Genomic DNA, 19941 nt, shown 5'->3' on the forward strand with positions numbered 1-19941 from the left:
CCTTTTCAGAGTTACAAGGTTAAGTGGAAACAGAGCAAACCAAATATGCACAACGGTCTTTCTAGGACAAGGCTAAAGTCTTTTCTGATTCTTTTGTTTGTTTGTTTTATTGTGTGTTTTTCTTTTTCTTTCTTTTTTTATGATACTACTCATTTATTAGTCCTTTTAGTCCACTTATGAGCTCTCTATTGTTTTTCGTTTTTTCGTTTTATTGAAGTATAGTCGACGTAGAAGGTCACGACTGCTTCTCTGCACAGCAAAGTGATGTGCTTACACATGCACACACATCCATTCTCTGCCAGGTTCTTTTCCCACATTTGGGTGTTTTTCCTAAGAGGGAGTGATGCCTGTATTTCTGTCAATCTAGAACCTTTTCGAAATATGGAGATAGAACAAAGTCAATCTGACGTTACATTTATTTCCTGTAATATTTGCCATCACTGTAAGATACACACACACACACACACACACACACACACACACACACAAACAGTAATCAAAATTGGGACAAGAAATGTGCCTTTACTAAGTCTCTTCATGATCTAAACACGACACATGATATAGCTGTGTCCAATGCAAGCGAGAAAAAAGAGCGGTGATTTGTCGTTTTATAAAAGGTACGAAAACCATAGGGCTGAGAGTGTAGTGCATTATTCTATTCTTCCACGATCTGCTAATTCCTGGAATACTCCACAGTAAATTAACTGGAGTTTTTTTGTTTGTTTGTTTGCTTGTTTTTGTTTTTAATCCCAGGTGTAGGGAAGGTTGAATTGTTCCTGCCTCTGGCCCACTGTATTTTGCCATCTGGATGGATGGCCACTAACTGCTGGAAGTGCCCCCCTTCCTCTCGCAAAATAAATAAATAAATAAATAAATGAAAGGTAAATGTTTGGAACATTGCCTTATGCCTGTTTAAACATCACTTTCCGACTATACGCAGGCGCTCCTTCTGCCCCTCCCCTCATTCTCTTCAGTTCCCTCCCTCCCACTCTCCTGAGAGGAGAAAGAAAAGGAAACGTTCCCTGTACCACTTTCCCATTTTGATCCCCAGTGTGGGGCCATTAAATAGTACCCTTTCTGAGTGGGTCTAATTGGCCAATATTCGGGGCTTTCTATGGATGCTTTTTAGTTCCTGCAGAATTCGATGTCCTTACGTGTGTATAATTCTTCGCACGAAGGTCACTTTCTTCACTCTTATTGTTCTGCCATTTAAATAGTTATTCTACGTGCATTTCCATGTCATTAACTGGTTTGGTCGCAATTTCAAGCACTTCAGAAAGACAAAGGGAAAACTGAGAAACGGCGCATTTGTGAACTGGTTTACATTCAGAAGCGTGACGTGTCGTTTCCCTAGACCACCAGATGTCAGCCTAAATTGAAGAATGGGAAAGAAACCATGTATCGTCGGGTTGGCGTCGCGTGTGCCAGATGGAGTTTTGCACAACCCTGAAGGAAGAGTTAGCCAGCAGTAGTTAAAATTCAGTGTTAGAAATAGCACAAGTGACACTGCGTGCACTGGAGCAGTTTTTGATTATGGAAGTTAATTGTACCATAGATCACTGATAGCTTAATTTATGAGGATTGATTTTGTTAATTCAAGCAGTTCAAAAGTCACTGGTAAAGCTTCAGTCCATTTAATTGTATCTGACTTAAGCTTTACTCACGCTCTTGGAAGACAAATGGCTGCAGAGAGGTAATACATTTTTATTTTTTCTGTTGTTTATCCCTTTATTTCTACATGTATCATTTACTGCGATTTACATTTCAACGGGTAGTATTCGATACATGAGGTAGATTTTTCGTTTTGCTCTCAGTGGAGCTAATGAAATGCAAGTGGTGAACTAGGTTAAAAATGTGTCACTGTTGATTTCACTACCGGGGGCAACCAATAACTGTGGAAGGTGAAGATTTGCCTCTTCATAGCATCCATTTCAATCCGGGAGATTAGTGGCATTACTTCCTGGGACCACATTTTTGTGCTCTGGGTGAATCTAACAGAAGCAGTCGGCTCTATTTTTCATTAATATATGCAACATTAAACCTGTAGAGAAATGCCACTAACACGTGCATTGAGAAAAGCAGTGAGGAATATGGTTACTTTTACTTATCTTTTGAATTTAACACAGGAGCATGAGTAATATCTTAAATTGAAAAACAGAGGAATGAATTAAAGCAGTTGAGCCTGTGTGCGTGCGTGCATGCGTGCATGCATGTGGTGAGGGGAGAAGGGAAAGGGGAGGGGGGGAGGGAGGCGGGGGGTGGGGGAGGAGGTGTGTGTGTTTTGCCCTGATAGTTCATTTAGGATTCAATCTTGCTTGAGCTGCCTAGCTCTCATCACGGATGTATCAATGAAATGAGGTTTTGCTCCCTCTCTCTCTTCACCTTCTCCTTGAATTCTTAACCCTGATGTTTATTTGAACTCCAGTAGCCAGGCTATCTTTTTTTCACCTCACTGAGCTGTGAAAGCCAAATTCCCTTTGAAGCCAATGATAATGATAATGATAATAAAACCTCACATTTGCTTATCATTTTGAAAATAAAAGAGCTTAAAATACTCTACAGACATGATCTTATTGACCTCATAATAAAGTCCTTTTGACGTAATGAATAGGAATTTCAAAAAGGTTAAAGGTTTGCTCCATGGTTGCACAGTGTAGGGATGGCAGGATCAAATCAAACTCTTTATTTTATTTCAATAGTAGATTTGACATCTGAACTTCATTTTAAAATCAGATCAGCAGGAAAGAAGAGCAAAATAGGAAGCTGGTCTTTTATTCAGTCTTACTTAATCTTGAATAAGAAAGTCTTTTATAGTGATTTTCTTTAGTAGAAAATAAAATCTGAAGACCTAAGTTTGATTATATCCTATATATTTGTACATTTTGAATCTCACACATTTAATCTATATGTCTTTGGTTTTTAGCAAATATTGTAATAATTCAGAGGCATATTAATCTCTGGTACATTACAAACATCCTAAATTAGAGATTTTGTATTATTTCCAAAATAAAAACATCTTCAAATGGTAGAGATACTGCTATCTAAAAGGGGATGGAATATTCTTTCCCAACATACCTACAATGTATGTTAAAGAAAAGTAATGAATAAGTTTGATTTGATGTTTGTAGCTTCAGAAGTAAGTTACAAAGAAAATAAAAGAATGCCCAATACAAGTCTACGCAAATTATTGACACCAATCAGCGGTGTGGAAGTGGCAATGGACCCTGTTATCATGGGTGTGACTGGAGACTGAGTCTCAGTGTACACAGTCAGGTACCGCGATGTAATGAGGTACCACATGTAGTGGTTTCGGTTTTGGGTTTGTTTGTTTTTGTCTTTCCTGTCCAAAGTGGTTCAAGAAGATTTGGGGGGTGGAGGGGGTTGCCTTACCTGTCTGTGCTCTGCAAATTCTCAAGTCAAAAAAAAAAAAAAAAAAAAATGGCGTTCCCTGGTGGCTTATAAGTTCCTTTAAGGTTAAGGGTCCGGTGTTGTCACTACTGTGGCATGGCTTCCATACTGGGCCCAGGAACTTTTGCATGCTGCGGATGAGGCAAAAAAAAAAAGAGATAAAAAGAATAGCATCTTACTCTGTTGAAGTTACAAAGTAGTACATAATAGTTGAACCGTTCTGAGTTCCACCAAGTAATTTGTTATTGTTTAGATCACAAATAGTTTTGAGAATTTCCCTGAGGATCTGTTCACTCCCCATACTCCAAATAGCTTGAAGCGAATGAAAACTGCAATTGCAGAGGCATCCTTTCCCACTCAGTTCAGCAGCAGCCCCAGTCCACTACAGGTAGAAATGCACCTCCCTGTCGATATTGCATGACTATCATAGCTCTTGTTCTTCCGTCTCTCTGTCTCTTCTCTCATTTGGGGAAAATAGGTCTCAGAATGACGTCCATCCCTTTTGCTCTCTGCTCACCCACTTTGCCCCTTATGCATCTTTGAATATATGTTCTGCAACTTTCTGTTTCCTCTTTCCATACTCAAAGCCGTTAAAAATTCGCAGGTAGGCCCTGCAAAGGGGATTCAAGATGAGTTCCTCTTTCCGGAGTGCAGCGTCCAGCAAGGACAGCAGGGCTTCGTGCTTTATCAAAGGAATACTCTAGCAAAGGGAACAATTTCTTCTTTCCTGGATGTGAAGGTGGTATGGGGAAAGACCTAGCAAAATAGCCTTGAAGCAGGGGTAAAATGTTCCCACGTGACGTTTGGGAGTCTTTATTCTAGATATCAAAAGCAGGTATGTGTAACAGTTCAGAGGATGTTTGAAGACCAGTACTGCAGAATATCCTGGGGGGTTGAGGGCCTTCAATGCTGACTCCATCTAATAGTTCTCCTTTAGCTTATAAACTTTTTTAAAAACATGTTCATTTATTACAACCGCTATTGAACTCTTACTCAGCATTAGATTCTGGGGGGATGTGCACATCTCAAAAAGCTGAGCATTATAGTTCAATTGTCTCCCATTCTTTATAACACAACATTCTATTTTTATTCATGACCTTCTGTGATTTGGGGAAAGTTAGCAGCTCCAAACTTTACTGCTCTTTAGAGTTAGCTTAAGAGCTAAAACCAAAAAAGACAAAACAATTCATACCCAGAGACCTCCTTGGACCGATTAAAGCAGATATTCTGGTGACTCTCATATGAGAAGCTCTGGTGTAGGCTGTCTAAGGAGGACTAGGCTTTTGTGCTGGGGGTAACCAGGGCCCCTGGAAAGAATTAGCCCTTACCTGACCTCAGGGCTGTCAATATGGAACAGATTATCTCCATCAGTTTCTTAAAGCCCTAGCTCCTTTTACTCCTCCTGGGTAAAATTCTTGGAATATCTGGACTATATTTCACTGGGTCCCCATGGACTTCAGGGTAAAGTTAATATTCTTAACAGAGCATTCAAGACCCTTCATTAATCTCGCACTAGATGTATATTCAGCCTGAACTGCTGCCATGCAAACACACACACACACACCCATATTTTTGCCCCATGATGTAGACACACCTGCCATTCTCAGAACGTGGCAGGATCCTGGAAACTTCCAGCTTTCAACATGGTCTTCTTTCTTCCTATCCTGCTCTTGTTCCCACTTTTCTCTCCACAACTGTGCATGACCAACATTTAGGCTCTACAAGCAAGTGTTTGTTTGTTGGCTATCTTGGGGCATATGGAGTTCCCAGGCCAGGGATCATATACAGTCTAGTTGCAGTTGTGATCTATCCCATGGCTACAGCAATTCAGGATCATTAACCCCTGTGCTGTGGCCAGGGATCAAACCTGCATCCCAGGGCTGCAGAGATGCCACCGATCCCATTGTACCATGGTGGGAACTCCGGGAAATGTTTCTTCTTCGGGCCCCATTCCTCGGAGTGAATGAAGTCCTTCCTCGTCTACTCTCTGTGCTGGATCCACTGCAATACTTTTCTTGGTGACTAGTAATTAATGCTGATCTACTGCTATAAAGTATTCTCCATGTATATGACTTCAGAGACTCTCATGGCGAGGACACCCTCCCTCCAGAGTCTAGCATCCAGTGCTAGCCCTTCAAGGTGGGGTAGCAGCTATGTATAAAAATGCAGAGGATATCTGAAGAACAGTATTTGTAGAGTATCCTGGGGGGTGAGTTAGGTCCTCCCTCTTCCATGCTCTGTGCTGGATCCAATGCAGTATTTTTCTCCCTGTAGCATAATTGTTCACATTCACTAGAAGGTGAATCTCTGCCCACTGGGCAGGAGGTCATGTTTACTTCTGAAACCCTTTGTACACAATGCTGGGCACGTAGCAGAGGATCAAAAGTGTATTGAAAAAAGAATTACATACTTTCATTAAGACATGTTACTATTCCAAAATATTCCAAATCCCTGCCTTGTTGCTGACTGGCTTTTAAGCTCTTGGCGCATTAAAGAGCCAACTTTGTGCAGCATATTTTAGCTATTGCTAGACATATGCACAGCTTTCTATGTATACGATTCCTCACTTTTAGAGTTATGTTGTTTTAAATGATAATGCTCAAAAAAAGTCGAAAATGCAGACTCAGAAAATGCTAAGTAAGGTAGTTATTTTTTTCTTTACATTAATAACAATTAACTGGATAACATTTATTTATTTGGAAAAAAATGCATGCTGAGAAGTACAGATCTTTTCTTGGCACTTAACTCACTGTTGCTATTTCAGGCTTAACATAAAGGGAAATGAGAAAAATCGGATAAGCAATCTGCAGATCGGTGAGAAAGAACCTAACGTCTTTTGAAGATCCCTTTTCTTCAGGTTTCCCCTGTTAAAAGGGTAAAAGAGCATTGAAATTGCATAAATAATCCTAATTAATATTTAATGAGTGATTGACCAAATGCCAGATGTGAACCTACCGTGACCAAAACCAAGGAAATAGCTTTCAGTGGTTTTCACAGTCTGGGTCTTTGGGGAATCATTTTTTTTTTTTCAAATAGGTTGTTAAAATATCCCTAGTTTTCATAATCAGGCATTTATCTTCTGCTTCTATATTTAGGTGAGACATAGAATCTTTGGACTTGTAATCGATGAACTAACAATTGCTTCTCATGGAAGTACAATGTTGTGTGCTTCAAAACTGCTGAAAGCACAAAGATAATTGAAACCCTGCTATGCCACTATGCCCATTTTGACTGCTGTAGTGAAATACTCGTGTCGTGTAATGAAACTTTTCTATTTGGATCATTTTCTTTCTTACTATTTTATCTCCATCAATGGCTACTTGTGATCTTATTACCAGGCTGATACTGCCAAGATATTATTCTTTGCCAGTAAAAGATGGTTGCAGGTTGGATTGGCTGGGAAGCAGACTCTGAGATAAAAGTTTGGTTCATAATGTTTATTAGAGAGTGGTTTCTAAGGAGTTCTCTGGTAGCCTAGTGGTTAAGGATCTGGCATTATCACTGCTGTGGCGTGGGTTTGATCCCTGGCCCAGGAACTTCTGCAAGCTGCAAGCAAGGCAAGAAAGAAGGAAAGAAAGAAAGAAGGAAAGAGAGGAAAGATATCTAGATTGAAAACTGTGGTAAGAAAAGAGAGGAAAGTAGGATGGAGCAGAGGGAGAGGTTGAGCCTTAATATGGCCACAATGAAGACTTCAGCTCACTTGGACAGCTTGTTCCATAGGAAGCACAGAAGCTGAAATGGCCTGTCAATGTTCCTGAGTTTAAGTAAGAGGCCCAGGCCTTTATACCACCACACAGACCAATCATGAGCTCTGGGCTGCCCCTGGTCAGAGACAGTCTCCACCTGAGCCAACTCCTGGGCTCACAGAGGCAACATTACCAGCAGGTAGCAGCTAGGGGAGAGGGCCTTCTTTCCTGAAGGGCATCTCGGTGCCACATCAAAGTACCCCCACGAGACCCAACGGCTCAACTGTGCCTTTTAGCAAAGAGAGCTGGACCAGTACTTCTGAAGGGAATTTAATGACTGTGGCCAACTAAGGGCTTTATCTCATACTCCCATGGTATGACATGAAAGGTCTCCTTTAGAAAACAATTCGGGGGACTGAATTAGGAGGGTAAATAAAGAGCAGAGAAAATGAGGTGAGAACAAGAAGGATTGAATTAGGTAGTTTACGTATGGGCCTTATGGTGGACCAAAGTGCCAATGAAAAGCCCCAAGTTGCAGGGCAGCCAAAAGGGTTTGAAGGAGTGTGGTTGTTAATACCTGATTGGATGTTGTTGGTGTGGCTTCAGTACAAATCTCCCTCAACTCTCTCCATCTCACAAGAGTCTTTAAGTGTACTTCATGCATGTGCCCTGCAGCAATGACGTAATCGTAGTGGAGATTAAGGTATTGAGTTTGAGATTCATAAATGGGTTCACACAGCATGTGTGCAGATAAGAACCCTGAATCAGAGTAGATTTCAAGGGGTGGTAAAATTCCATGGATTTGACACATGGATTATATCTATGAAAATATTAATAGTAGTTTTTTTTAAAAACAGTTGAATAGTGAAATAACGAATTTAGCAAAGGAACAGCTTTTAGAACTTATTTGCCTTTGAGAAAGTGAAGACACACTGATTGTGTTTGTACACACCTGACAGGCACTCACTGCCTGAATTCCCTTTCTTGTGTGAATGCTTGTGTCGACCAGTTATTAAAGGTGTAGAGCAGTGGAAACAGGATGGGTAAAACCTGATGGGGAAAGAACATCATTGTCATGTTAGGACTGAACCTAGAACAATTGGAGGGATAAAAAAATAAAAAACTGCCATTCTCCAACACCTGCTCTGCGCCAGGCCTTGAACGAAGTTGTCTCACATCCTCACACACCTCTGGGTTGTAGGTTGTCCCATTTTTCATGGAGGAGTCCAAGGGTTAGAGGGGTTATGTCACTTAACTGAGGCCACAGAACCAAGATTCAAACCCAGATTTATCTGGCTGAAGACCAATGTTTTCTCAGTTGCTGAGATGTTTTGAAAGTTTCTCATCAATTCTGATAAATGGAAATGATCAATCTGACATGTTTTAGCAAAATTCTCTGCTACAGAATTTGTATTATTCCAAAATCCTATGTAGAATATAGATTATCATATAATTAAGGATTTTCCTTAATGGCACAGTGGTTAACAAACCCAACTAAGATCCATGAGGATGCGGGTTCAGTCCCTGGCCTTGCTCAGTGGGTTAAGGATCCAGCGTTCCTGTGAGCTGTGGTTAGGTTGCAGATGTGGCTCAGATCTGATGTTGCTGTGGTTGTGGCATACGTAGGCCAGTGTCTGCAGCTCCAATTCAACCCCTAGCCTGGGAACCTCCATATGCCATGCGTGTGGCCCTAAAATAGAAATAAATAAATAAATAGCATTAAGGTGAGGAGTTCCTGTTGGGCTCAGTGGGTTGAGAACCTGACATGATGTCTGTGAGGATGTGGATTGGATCCCTGACCTTGCTCAGTGGGTCAAGTATCAGGTGCTGCAGCATGCTGCGGTGTACGTCGCACCTCAGATCTGGTGTTGCTGTGGCTGTATCATAGGCTCGCAGCTGCACCTCTGATTCAACCCCTAACCTGGGAACATCCAAAGGCCACAGGTGTGGCCCTAAAAAGAAAAAGCAAGCAAGCAAACAGGAAAGAAGGAAAGAGGGAGGGTGGAAAGGAGGAAAGAAGGAAGGAAGGGAGGGAGGAAGAAGGAAGGAAGGAAAGAAAGAAAGAAAGAAAGAAAGAGAAAGAGAAGAAAGAAAGAGAGAGAAAGAGAAGAAAGAAAAAGAAAGAGAAGAAAGAAAAGAAAGAAAGAACAAAAAGGAGGTGAAAGACTAGAAGGCTCCTCATAGAACCACGTTGGGGTAGGGTGTTTGTCAATGACTTAAGCAAGAAGGTACCATGATGAGCAAGAATGTCATTGTAAGCACACCTTCATATTATTTGAACTTGTCATAAACATTTGTCTGGTTAATAAATTATAACCTGTTCATTCCATTATCCTATTCCAACCTCATAGTATTTCATCAATGATTATCAACATTATTTTGTTGACCTTGAAAGAGATATCGGGACTCATGGTCCAAACTCATATTTGTAACCATTAAAAAACCCCTCATACTTGTACATGTGGGCTGACCAGTCAAGCAACATCCTTTACCTAATGACATCTAAATAAAATCCATCTGTGCTTAGTTCTGTTATGCCTTAAATTTATAGATGTCAGAAGTATCTTATTTTTAACATATCTATTAATGGCTATAATAGATACAAATTTATTTTGTGTGACTAGCTAATCACGCTACTCCTCTATAACTGTGAGATAAATTTGTTATATGAATCCTTGTGGACAGATTTTATCTGAACTGGTTAATGCAGAATGAATCCATGTGCTATGTAAATATCAGAATTATATTTAAATTCTAAATAATTCATGGTAACGTTTCTAGAATTAGAGGATGTACTCTTTAAAATTTTTATAACCTTCTTCTCTAAAAAGGAATTTTTAATAGTTATTCAATGCTCGCTCCCTATGCAAACTTTTGATTCTTATGCCTTCACCACCACCTTTATTTTAGTATAATTAGCCAATTTTTTTCCATCCACTCTCCAAAGACCTACTAGATCATCTATTTTCTATGTCCATGGACGTTCTGTCTTTGTGAGTGTCTTTGTCTTGTTCTATTCTGCAGTCATAAAAATTAATTGAACAAGTGTAACCCTAGAATAGTTTTCTGCCACAAAGCCAGCCTCGGTGTCTTCACAAAAAGAAGATATTACTGCACAGTTTAGAGAAAGCCGATATTTACCAATCGAATCAGGGGTGTCATCACAAAAGCTTCACTCTGATTCCTCAGAGCCTGGTCTCAGATAGGCTTTTCTCCTAGCAGGTTTTCTGTAACAGATCCTGTGCCCACAGAACTGCCCCTTGGGCAGAAGAAAGCACAAAAGTGCTTTGTCTTCCTCTTGAACGAGGTTCAAAGCAACAGCCCTAGTTTCTTTGCCTGTCGGTTCTCCAAGCTGTTCAGTGAGACAGGAGGAAGCAGAGGGTGTCTGTGGCCCTCCCCCCAGCCACAGCTCTCAGAGTCAAGTGGCAGCAAACCCTGGGGAGCCCTCATCCCACTTCTGCAGTCCAGCGTACCACTCGTAGCAGCAGTCTTTAATGGAGCAAGCTTTCCTTTGGTTATATTTCTGTGGCTTACTTGGTGTTCTTTCCTCGTAAGTAAAACATATAGCAAAGGCACATTAGTCTGCCTCAGAGGGAAGACATTTAGGAAATAGCAATACATACAAATTAACATTTCCACAGGTTAAAAGAAGAAAAAAATAAAAGCTTTTTGTGTTTTACCTATGTAAACATCCCACATAGCCTGTCTCTCTTACAGAACCAACAGTATTGATTAAGCTCCTCTAAGTGCATATTAACAGATGATCTTGGAACCGAAACCCCATGTTACCTGCAGGGAAAGTGTGTTCTATCAATGAACTAGGGCCTTTCGGAATTATTGCTTTGTTTGTGTGCACCTTGTGTTTCCTGGCTTATTTCTGCTATGTTTGGCTTTGCATCTTCTATCCTTCCAACTTATTTGGAAAAAATGGCAACATGTTGTACGGTTTTCCCTCTTGTCCTTTTCTGAATTTTTGTTTGTCTCGTATTTAATTTTCATTGTTCCTAATGCAGTGCAGTGCTTTTAGCTTCTCTTTAATTCTGAGGCCCACCCTTGATAATGTTTCTCACCTGTGTTCATGGTTTTATAATCTTTTAACATTTCTAACTTTTAATGGCTTTATTCTGTGATTAGTCACTTTTATTCTTTATTTCCCTCTTTTTTTTTTTTTTTCATTCTTGCTTTTGGGTTTACATTCCTAGGCTGTGATCCTGCTGGGCAACCTCCTGTTTCAAAACACAGCACAGGCATCTCCTGGGAACAGCCTGTCAAAACTGTCTACTCAGCAATTGGTTACAATGCTTGGCAGGTGGTGTGTGACTGATTACTGCTTGAGCAGAAACGTATTAAACTGCTCTGCAGCCACATAAGCATCATCTAAACAACTGATTCTAGATGATAAAGTAGCCACGGCGCAGAAAAATTACATGAACAAAAAGCAAAATTACCAGGGAAATCACATCCTATAAAGGTAAAATGTCAAAAGATGGGTGGAAATATTCGTGTTTTATTGTTCTGAGACTTACATTTTCTTGTGCTATGGATTAATATGGGGTACACGTGTGAAACAACATATCATGGGTATATCTGTTCAAATGGTGATTTTTTTTTTCAAAGTATTTTCTGATTCACATCTTTGTGTTTCTATTTCCTGTCCCCTCCCAATATTCACTATGTAGATATGTAGGTTCACGGATGTAGATGCTCTACCTCAAAAGCATTTAGTAGAAAGGGAAACATACATACAGTGTTATAAGGATGGAATGGGAAGTGATTAAAAAAAAGACTAGGATAATTACCTGGGATCCTAATGAATCCTGGCATTCCATTTAAAGAAAACAGATCCCCACAGTATAATGATATGGTATTCTACATTTGGGCCTTAATAAAGTCAGAAGCTATTCTTTTGAATATGATGAATAAAACAGAGCAAGAAATTCAATTTTGAAAAAAATAGCAAGGGAACTATATGAAAAAGAAAATCCTTTTTTGTAATAATTTATTTTCCTGTAAAACCAATAATTATATCTAATCACAGAAATGTTTGATTAAAAGACAACCTGATGGAAAATAACAAGTGTTTAGTGAGGCTAGGAAAAATTGGACGTCCAGTTAGCTAAGGGGAATGTAAAATCATGCAGGCATTATGATAAGCAGTTTGGAAGTTCCTCCAAAGTTAAAAATAGAATTACCACGTGGCCCAGCAATTCCACTCCTAGCTATATGCCCTGGAAAATTGAAGACAGGTACACAAGGAAATACTTGTAAGTGAATGTTCACAGCAGCACTATTTACAATGCTAAAAGTGAAAACAGTCCAAACGTCCATCAACAGTTGGGGGGGTGGTAAATGCAGTGTGTTGCACCTACAGTGGAACAGTTTTAGTAATAAAAAGGAATAAAGTACTGATACACGCTACGACATGGATGAACCTCAAACATATGACGCTAAGTGAAAGAAAATGCAAAAAATCACATTTTTGCATGATTCCATTTATAGGAAATATTCAAAACAGATAAATCCATGGGGTCAGAAAGCACACTGGTGGTTGCCAGGGGCTGAGGAAAGCAGGGGATGGGAAGTGATTAAAAAAAAAGACTAGGATAATTACCTGGGATCCTAATGAATCCTGACATTCCATTTAATGGAATGGGTTTGGGAGTTGTTGTGGGGGTAATGAAAATGTTTCAAAATAGAACATAGATTGGAGTTACACAAAATTTTGAAAGTACTACATGCCACTGAAAACATCACTTTAAACTGTATGTAATTGGTAATGTGAATTTCACTAATTTAAATTTTACGTAATTTGAATTTCACTCATTTAAATTTTATGTAATTTGAATTTCACTAATTTAAAAAGAAGTAAAAGAGAACCAAATAAGTTTTTTTTTTTTTTTTTTTTTTTTTTTTGGAGATCCAAGAGAAAGGTACAATTTTTCTTGAGAGTGTAAAGAAATACATAGTTTCACAAAAGCTTAATAATCACCTTACGTTTGAATGAATAGATGGAATTGTAATTTTACATCTTCTCTGAAACTGTATTCATCATTTATTTAATAAACATTTGTGGAGTGCCTAGTCAACTCCAGTTATAGTTTAGTGTCACTTGATTCATTCTGCTCAGGAAATTTTCTTCTTTTTAAAGCAGTGTTTTACTCTTTTTATGAACAAAGAGAAACAATCATCTGTCTCTTTAAAATCTATTTTCCTATACTTATATTTTAAGGGGAATTGTGAAAGAATCATTTACCTCGAAGATGAATGAAGTTGGAACTGGAATCCAACATGTCTGTCTTCCTCCCTCTCTCTATTTTTTTCTTTCTGGCTTCCTTTTTATTTTAAAATTACTAAATCAGTTATATGAGAATATTTTAAAATGGTAGCTACAGAAGCTTAAAATATTATGTTTTTGATATGTTATGTAGTATAGTTCAACATAGCTGGGTGTATATTTTAAAGATGTGACTTTTTTCTATCCTTAGAAGACCAATGATTTTCTAATTTGTTTTAGGGTAGAAACCCGATTTTAAATTTAATCGCATGTAGAAGCTCAATATAGAAAACGGATAAAAACAGAACGGATCTATTTGAAACTGCCTCTGCTTTGCCCTTCTGCACATAGCCTATGACCTTGGAACACAGTTTGAAAACCACTATTTCAACCAGTTCAATATATTTAATGATATTTCTTGTTCCCCTGTTTCTATATAATTTGTTGGGCCTGTTACTACAAGAAAGGAGCAAATTGCTCACTTTCGGTGATATGTGGACTCAGGGATTCCTCCAGAATACATTTAGTAAGTTACTTCTAGTGAAGTAAATTGTACTTTAGTAGCCTGAAAGAGATCATGAAATGCAGAAGGGAAAAACAACTTATATCTCATTCAATTGTTTCTGTTAGGTTCTGGGCATTCTGTACAGTTTGGGTTGTTTAAGTTTTGTTTGTTTGTTTTGTTGCATTTCTTATTCTCATTAGACTAGGTCCAAGATCACATATTATTGGTCCCTCTCTCTAATTTTTTATTATTAACCTTGCACATCGTCTACCAGCTATATATTTTTTTGTCTGTTCTTTTTGGAGAATTTTATTGTGGTATAGTTAACTTACAATGTTGTATTAGTTTTAGGTCTACAGCAAAGTCAACAGCTATACAAATACATATAACCATTCTTTTTTTTCCCGTATAGGTTATTACAGAATATTGAGTAGATTTGCCTGTGCTATAGAGTAGCTCCTTGTGAGTTATCTATTTTTTATATAGTAGGTGCATATGTTAATCCTAACCTCTTAATTTATCCCTCCCCACCAACGGTTTCCCCTTTGGCAACCACATGTTTGATTTCAAAATCTGTGAGTTTGTTTCTGTTTTATAAATAAGTTCTTTTGTATAATTTGCCATCTATATCTTCATTTAAGCACAGATGACTTTACACTCATTCTTGGGGAATGACCAAGCAAAACATAGTTAGTTATAGCAAAAAAAAGGCAGGGACTGATCCATTTATCTGATTAGAGCCAGCAGGAAGAATTCATTCTAGCAAGATGCATTTGCATAGGGGCTGGAGGAAGACAGAAATTGAGTTTATCCTAGCTGCTTGCATGATGATAATGCATTAGGTATCCTATCAAGACAACTATGTACTGGAGTTCCCGTCGTGGCTCAATGGTTAACGAATCCGACTAAGAACCATGAGGTTGTGGGTTCGATCCCTGGCCTTGCTCAGTGGGTTAACGATCTGGCGTTGTTGTGAGCTGTGGTGTAGGTCACAGATGGGGCTCGGATCCCGTGTTGCTGTGGCTCTGGCATAGGCCGGTGGCTACAGCTCTGATTTGACCCCTAGCCTGGGAACCTCCACATGCCGTGGGAGCGGCCCCAAGAAATGGCAAAAAGACAAAAAAAAAAAAAAAAAAAGACAACTATGTACTAACTAGGAATTCAGAAGTTGACTAATATCTACTCCTGTGGAGTCCTGAGACATGTAATTTCTACAAGCATCAGAGACTGCTACTTTTTCCAAAACTTAGAAGAAGTGAGGTAATTACAAATGACATTACATGCTACCCACCTGTGCTTGGTTTAGTCATAAATCCAATTATTGAATACAGAATAATCCTACAGAGGTCTAAGTCCTTCTGCCTTCCCCCTCTCTTCTCTCTCACCCCCACCATGAGCATACTACTTTGAAAAATAATTCTGGAAAGCTTATATCCTTATCATCCTTCATTCTGTGTATCCTCCTCTTCTGCTGCCTTGCCAGAATTCATAACAGCCTTATCCTACTATCTTTTTGTTGCATCCATTTGGAAAAAGGGCAACCCTAGATCCACACAACCCTCTTCTTTTCCCATACAGGAGATCCTGAAAGCTCACAACTGCATAAATTGGTACCGTAGCAGATTCTTGGTGTTCAGTCTTGATAGGACAGGCTCCCACTGCTTAACTGTCAGTCAATCTATGAATAAGTCTCTAAATGTTTATTGAGTATCTATTATGTTCAGGAGCTACTCTGTGCTCTGGTGAGGTAGCTGTAAGGAAAACAGAAAGGGATCCTTTTTTCTCATGACACATTCCATTTGAGGAGACAGAATATAAAAAGTGAACCAAAAATGAAAGGAAGTTTCAGTTACTGCAGAGTGCAATAAAGGGGTCACCAGCATGATATGATGCAGGCATATGGAGAGCACCACTGCTGGTCACTATTGTTCAGGGAAGACTTCCTTCTTAGAGGAGGCAGCATTTGAGTTGAACCAGCAAAGCAAAGAACACATAGAAAGCATTTCTAGAGCAAACGACCAGATTTGCAATAGAACAGCCCAAAGAAATGAGGCCAATGAGCTCCAAGTAGAATATATATAACAGTAAGTAGAGTTAGCAGGACTAGTCATACAGGACTTGTAATCCATGAAAATAATATTCTGAGAACAAGGGAAAGCCCTTTGAAGAGTTTAAGTTTTTCACTGTCAGAGAAAGGGGTGACCAATAAGCAAAAGAGGAGTGCAACAATAAATTCGGTGGTGCTAGGACTAGATAGGAGTTGGAAGAAACTAATTGCAAATATATATCTACAAATAAATAGAAATATAGACATAAGCATATGTGGCTGAGTAAAGGTTCAGCACACCTACGTGTATTTCCTAGCTCCCAACCCTGAGAGGGTCTAGAAGCAGTGACTAATTCTTTGTCAAAGAGCACATCCAGAGACCAGATCTTGATCTTGATTTCAAATACATTCTCCTGAAAGAAGAAAAAACAGTGCTGTCAGATTGGAGGACAGAAGGTCCAGCCTGAAAGAGTTCCTGATGGTCATATCTGGACCTATTTGAGCAGCAGCATAAACAGTTACGGTGCTGGCTTCCATTCCCTAAAGATCAGGGATCTCTTTACAAACACCTTTGTGATCTGGTTTTGAAGGTTTTTATGGTTGGCCTGTGTTAGAAGCTGATTTTCACTCTCGGATGTTTCTGTGAGGACTTGATAATGCATTTTGTTTCTCTGTTTGTTTGAGTTTTACACGAGTGATATATACCTGGCTGAGCTCTTGTTGCATCCCCTCTTCTCATCTATCTTTTCACTCCTCTGGTCCCTCGTCTTGGCGGTCACTCTCTTGGGAAAGGTCCATTCCAGATGACTCTGGCTCAGGGAAAACATTAAAATCCTGAGCCCAGATGCGCCCCACCCCATATCATGCATATCTCAGATATAGGTTTTGTTTCCAGTAGCATCACTTCGATTTACTCTAAGGTCAGAAAAACTAGCCATCCAAATATCTCATTTTTAAACTTTTCTGGATGTGAATTACCCTGACTCGGTACATCCCCAAAATTCTGGGCAGGACAAGTCCATCTCTGAGTAGTCCTGACTACCCACAATTTGCTCATGGTAAAAGGCCAATAGCCTGATCCTCTCTTCTGTTGGGAGAAAAGAGAAAGAGAAAGAAAATGCTGCAGTGCTTCACCAGCTTCCCCAAAAACCTCTTTCCTACTTATTCAACTCCAGACGGTAAGAACTCAAAGAGGGAATAGCATGGGGAGAAGTATTGGCTAAGTGTGCAAAACTGATTTTGCTCACCTGCTTTATGAGTCCCTCATAGACGTCTGGCACATTACTACAAAATCTATCTGTTCTCAAACTAGCAACAAGTTCTCAAACTTTTGAACCCTCAACTCTCCTAAAGACCCAAAGAGTTTCATTTTCTTATTTTGAGGCAAGAATAAACTTGACTAGTAAGAACTCATTTCCATTCCTCACAATAAATTTAAATAACTTTCCAAAAAATTCTTGTGAGCCTCAGTAGGAGACCTAACCTTATTAGAAAAATCCAAGGGAAATTACCTCGGTTTTACCAATTCGGGTACTTTTATCCTGCCTTTCTGTTCATGGAGCGCCCAATTAATAGATACAAATAAATCCATACCTAGACACACAGTGAATATGCAGAACACCATGGAAAGGAAGAAACTTCTGTAAGTTTCCATAGAGGAAAAGAAAACAAACAAACAAAAAAAAACAAAAACCGGAAGGACATAACAAAAGATAACACTAATAAAATGTCAAAATAACTTTGAAGAGTCACATTGAAAGCTAATGAGGTCATGGATAACCTGCTAAGATTGCTGAAGGAAAATTGTTTTAATTGAGAATTAGGGAGTTCCGTCGTGGCTCAGTGGTTAATGAATCCGACTAGGAACCATGAGGTTGCAGTTTCGATCCCTGGCCTCGCTCAGTGGGTTAAGAATCCGGCGTTGCCGTGAGCTGTGGTGTAGGTCACAGATGGGGCTCAGATCTCGCGTTGTTGTGGCTCTGGTGTAGGCCAGTGGCTATAGCTCTGATTGGACCCCTAGCCTTGGAACCTCTATATGCTGCAGGTGCGGCCCTAAAAAAAGACAAAGGACACACACACACAAAAAAGCAAATTGAGGATTAGAAATTAAACCACACTCAATCAAGGATGAAAATAGAATAAAGACATTTTAGTCAGATAGGATAGCCAAGAATTATGTCCCTTGTATTCTATCTATGAAAGCAGAAGTTGATTCATTCAAACAAAGGATTAAAATAAGAGAAACAAAAGCACTGAATAGATTGTTTGGAAAGACATGAAAGGAATCCCCACTATGAAGGTACAAAGAGTCCCTGGATGACAGCTGTGCATCAGGCCAAGAGGGCAGTGACACTACATTGGAGTCAAAAAAGGAAATTGATACAATGACTCTTAAATATGATCCTTTAGGAGAAAATTTAAACAATTGGCAAAGGTTTGGGATTGAATTAATGATGAGAATAGAGAAAACTAAGCAAAGAGAGATAATGATGAATTCTTGAGAAAACTCATCTGTGAATAGCATTCGCTTAATCACCACAATGTAAACAGATATATCAGTCTAATCAAATACATGACGTGGCTCTATTGGGAGACCTAGTGGTGGGATGATTGGATATCTGTGGGGCTCATCTTCAACAGTAGCAAGTGGTCAAATGATTCCTAAAATTGAAATATCAAGAGGTAGGAATACAAACAGTGTCATGAAAACCAAAACCATAGAGTTAAATACCACAGTAATCAAATAAAAGGGGTAAACATCACTGCCCATGAAAAGGAGGACCATAGCGAAGGCATCTGGGGACGGCTTTTACGTGGTTGCTAAACTTACGCCCTTATTTCTTTTTAAAACTTCTGTACACATAAACTTAATAAAAATGAAAACACAACACAAAGCTTTAACAAAGACTAAGGCCGTCTCACCCTTGGAAATCATAGAACTTACGGCCTTAAGGGAAAGGTGAATAATAATCACATAAATAGAATATTGGAACAATTTCTGAAAAGTTCAGTGAAGGAAACAAACAGGGTGCCTAATGGAGAATAAGTGGGGATATTTCTTCCTTTCTTTCTCTGTCTTTTCCTCCTTTCTTTTTTCTTTCTTTCTTTCTTTCTTTTCTTTCTCTCTTTTGTTTCTCTTTCTCCCTTCCTTCCTTTCTCTCTCTCTCTTTCTCTCTTTCTTTCCCTTCCTTCCTTCTCCCTCCCTCCCTCCTTTCCTCCTTCCCTTTCTACCTTCCGTCACCGAGTAGTCAAGGACAGTTTCTCTAACAAGATAAAATGTAAACTGGAATCAAAATAAAAAGTCAGACATGAGAATACTGACGGGGGCATTTGGAGGAATTTCTATGTAGAAAGAAATGATTAGAAAACTCAGGGCAGGGAAAAACTGACATTTTAGAGAAACTTGGGGACGTCTTGAATGTTCACTGTGCATCTGACAGTTTGAGATGAGTTTGGAGAAACAGGAAAAGGGCTGGATTAGACATGAATTAGAAGAAGAATGACCCTCTTTCTGTTTTTGTACAGGCAAAGAGAGATTAGGACTTACAGAGAATGAGGATCAAAAATTCAAAAAGAAATCACAAATTCTGTGGTTTTATTTGAATGATAACCCTAAAATGACTTTTCTAACAGTTACACATATGAAACTTCTCACTTATATTGCTAATTCATAATTCAAGATGTTTCGTTAGATTGAAATTTTAGTGTCCACAATTAGTGTTTCTCAGCTGGGATGTGTAGGCAATTTTCCTGAGGGTTCTGGAAATTTGTCTTCTTTTAAAGAAACAATGTTTGAAAACAGTGGTGTAGTTCAGTGTGTCAGTGCATTAATCATTCAGCCAAGTAAACATTATTTCTCCTCCCACCTAGAGAGAAAGAAATAAATGTTGTGTGGCCAAGACCCTTCCTGTTGAAGGAATGGGAAGGACTTGCAGGGTTTTCACACTTTCAAATCATTTCTTACAACCACGCCAGCACCGTCTTTTCCATTTTATTTGAATATTTGTTCCGCACATAAAGT

The 19941-nt window shown here is 39.1% G+C and overlaps 1 long non-coding RNA gene across 1 annotated transcript in view; it reads left to right on the plus strand.

Annotated features, from left to right (window-relative positions):
• Positions 1 to 1274: 1274 nt before the first annotated feature.
• Positions 1275 to 19941, plus strand: part of LOC106504767 (uncharacterized) — a 120609-nt gene continuing 101942 nt past the window's right edge. Inside the window, exon 1 of the long non-coding RNA XR_014813368.1 lies at positions 1275 to 1693. This is a non-coding gene — a long non-coding RNA (uncharacterized LOC106504767). The remainder of the gene's footprint in view (positions 1694 to 19941) is intronic.

This window comes from Sus scrofa, chromosome 8 (genome assembly GCF_054392235.1).
Source record: "Sus scrofa isolate SSC_HxYL_T2T_F1_AM1 chromosome 8, Sscrofa_HxYL_maternal_Yorkshire_Landrace_v2.0, whole genome shotgun sequence".
In the NCBI taxonomy this organism is placed as follows: Eukaryota; Metazoa; Chordata; class Mammalia; order Artiodactyla; family Suidae; genus Sus; species Sus scrofa.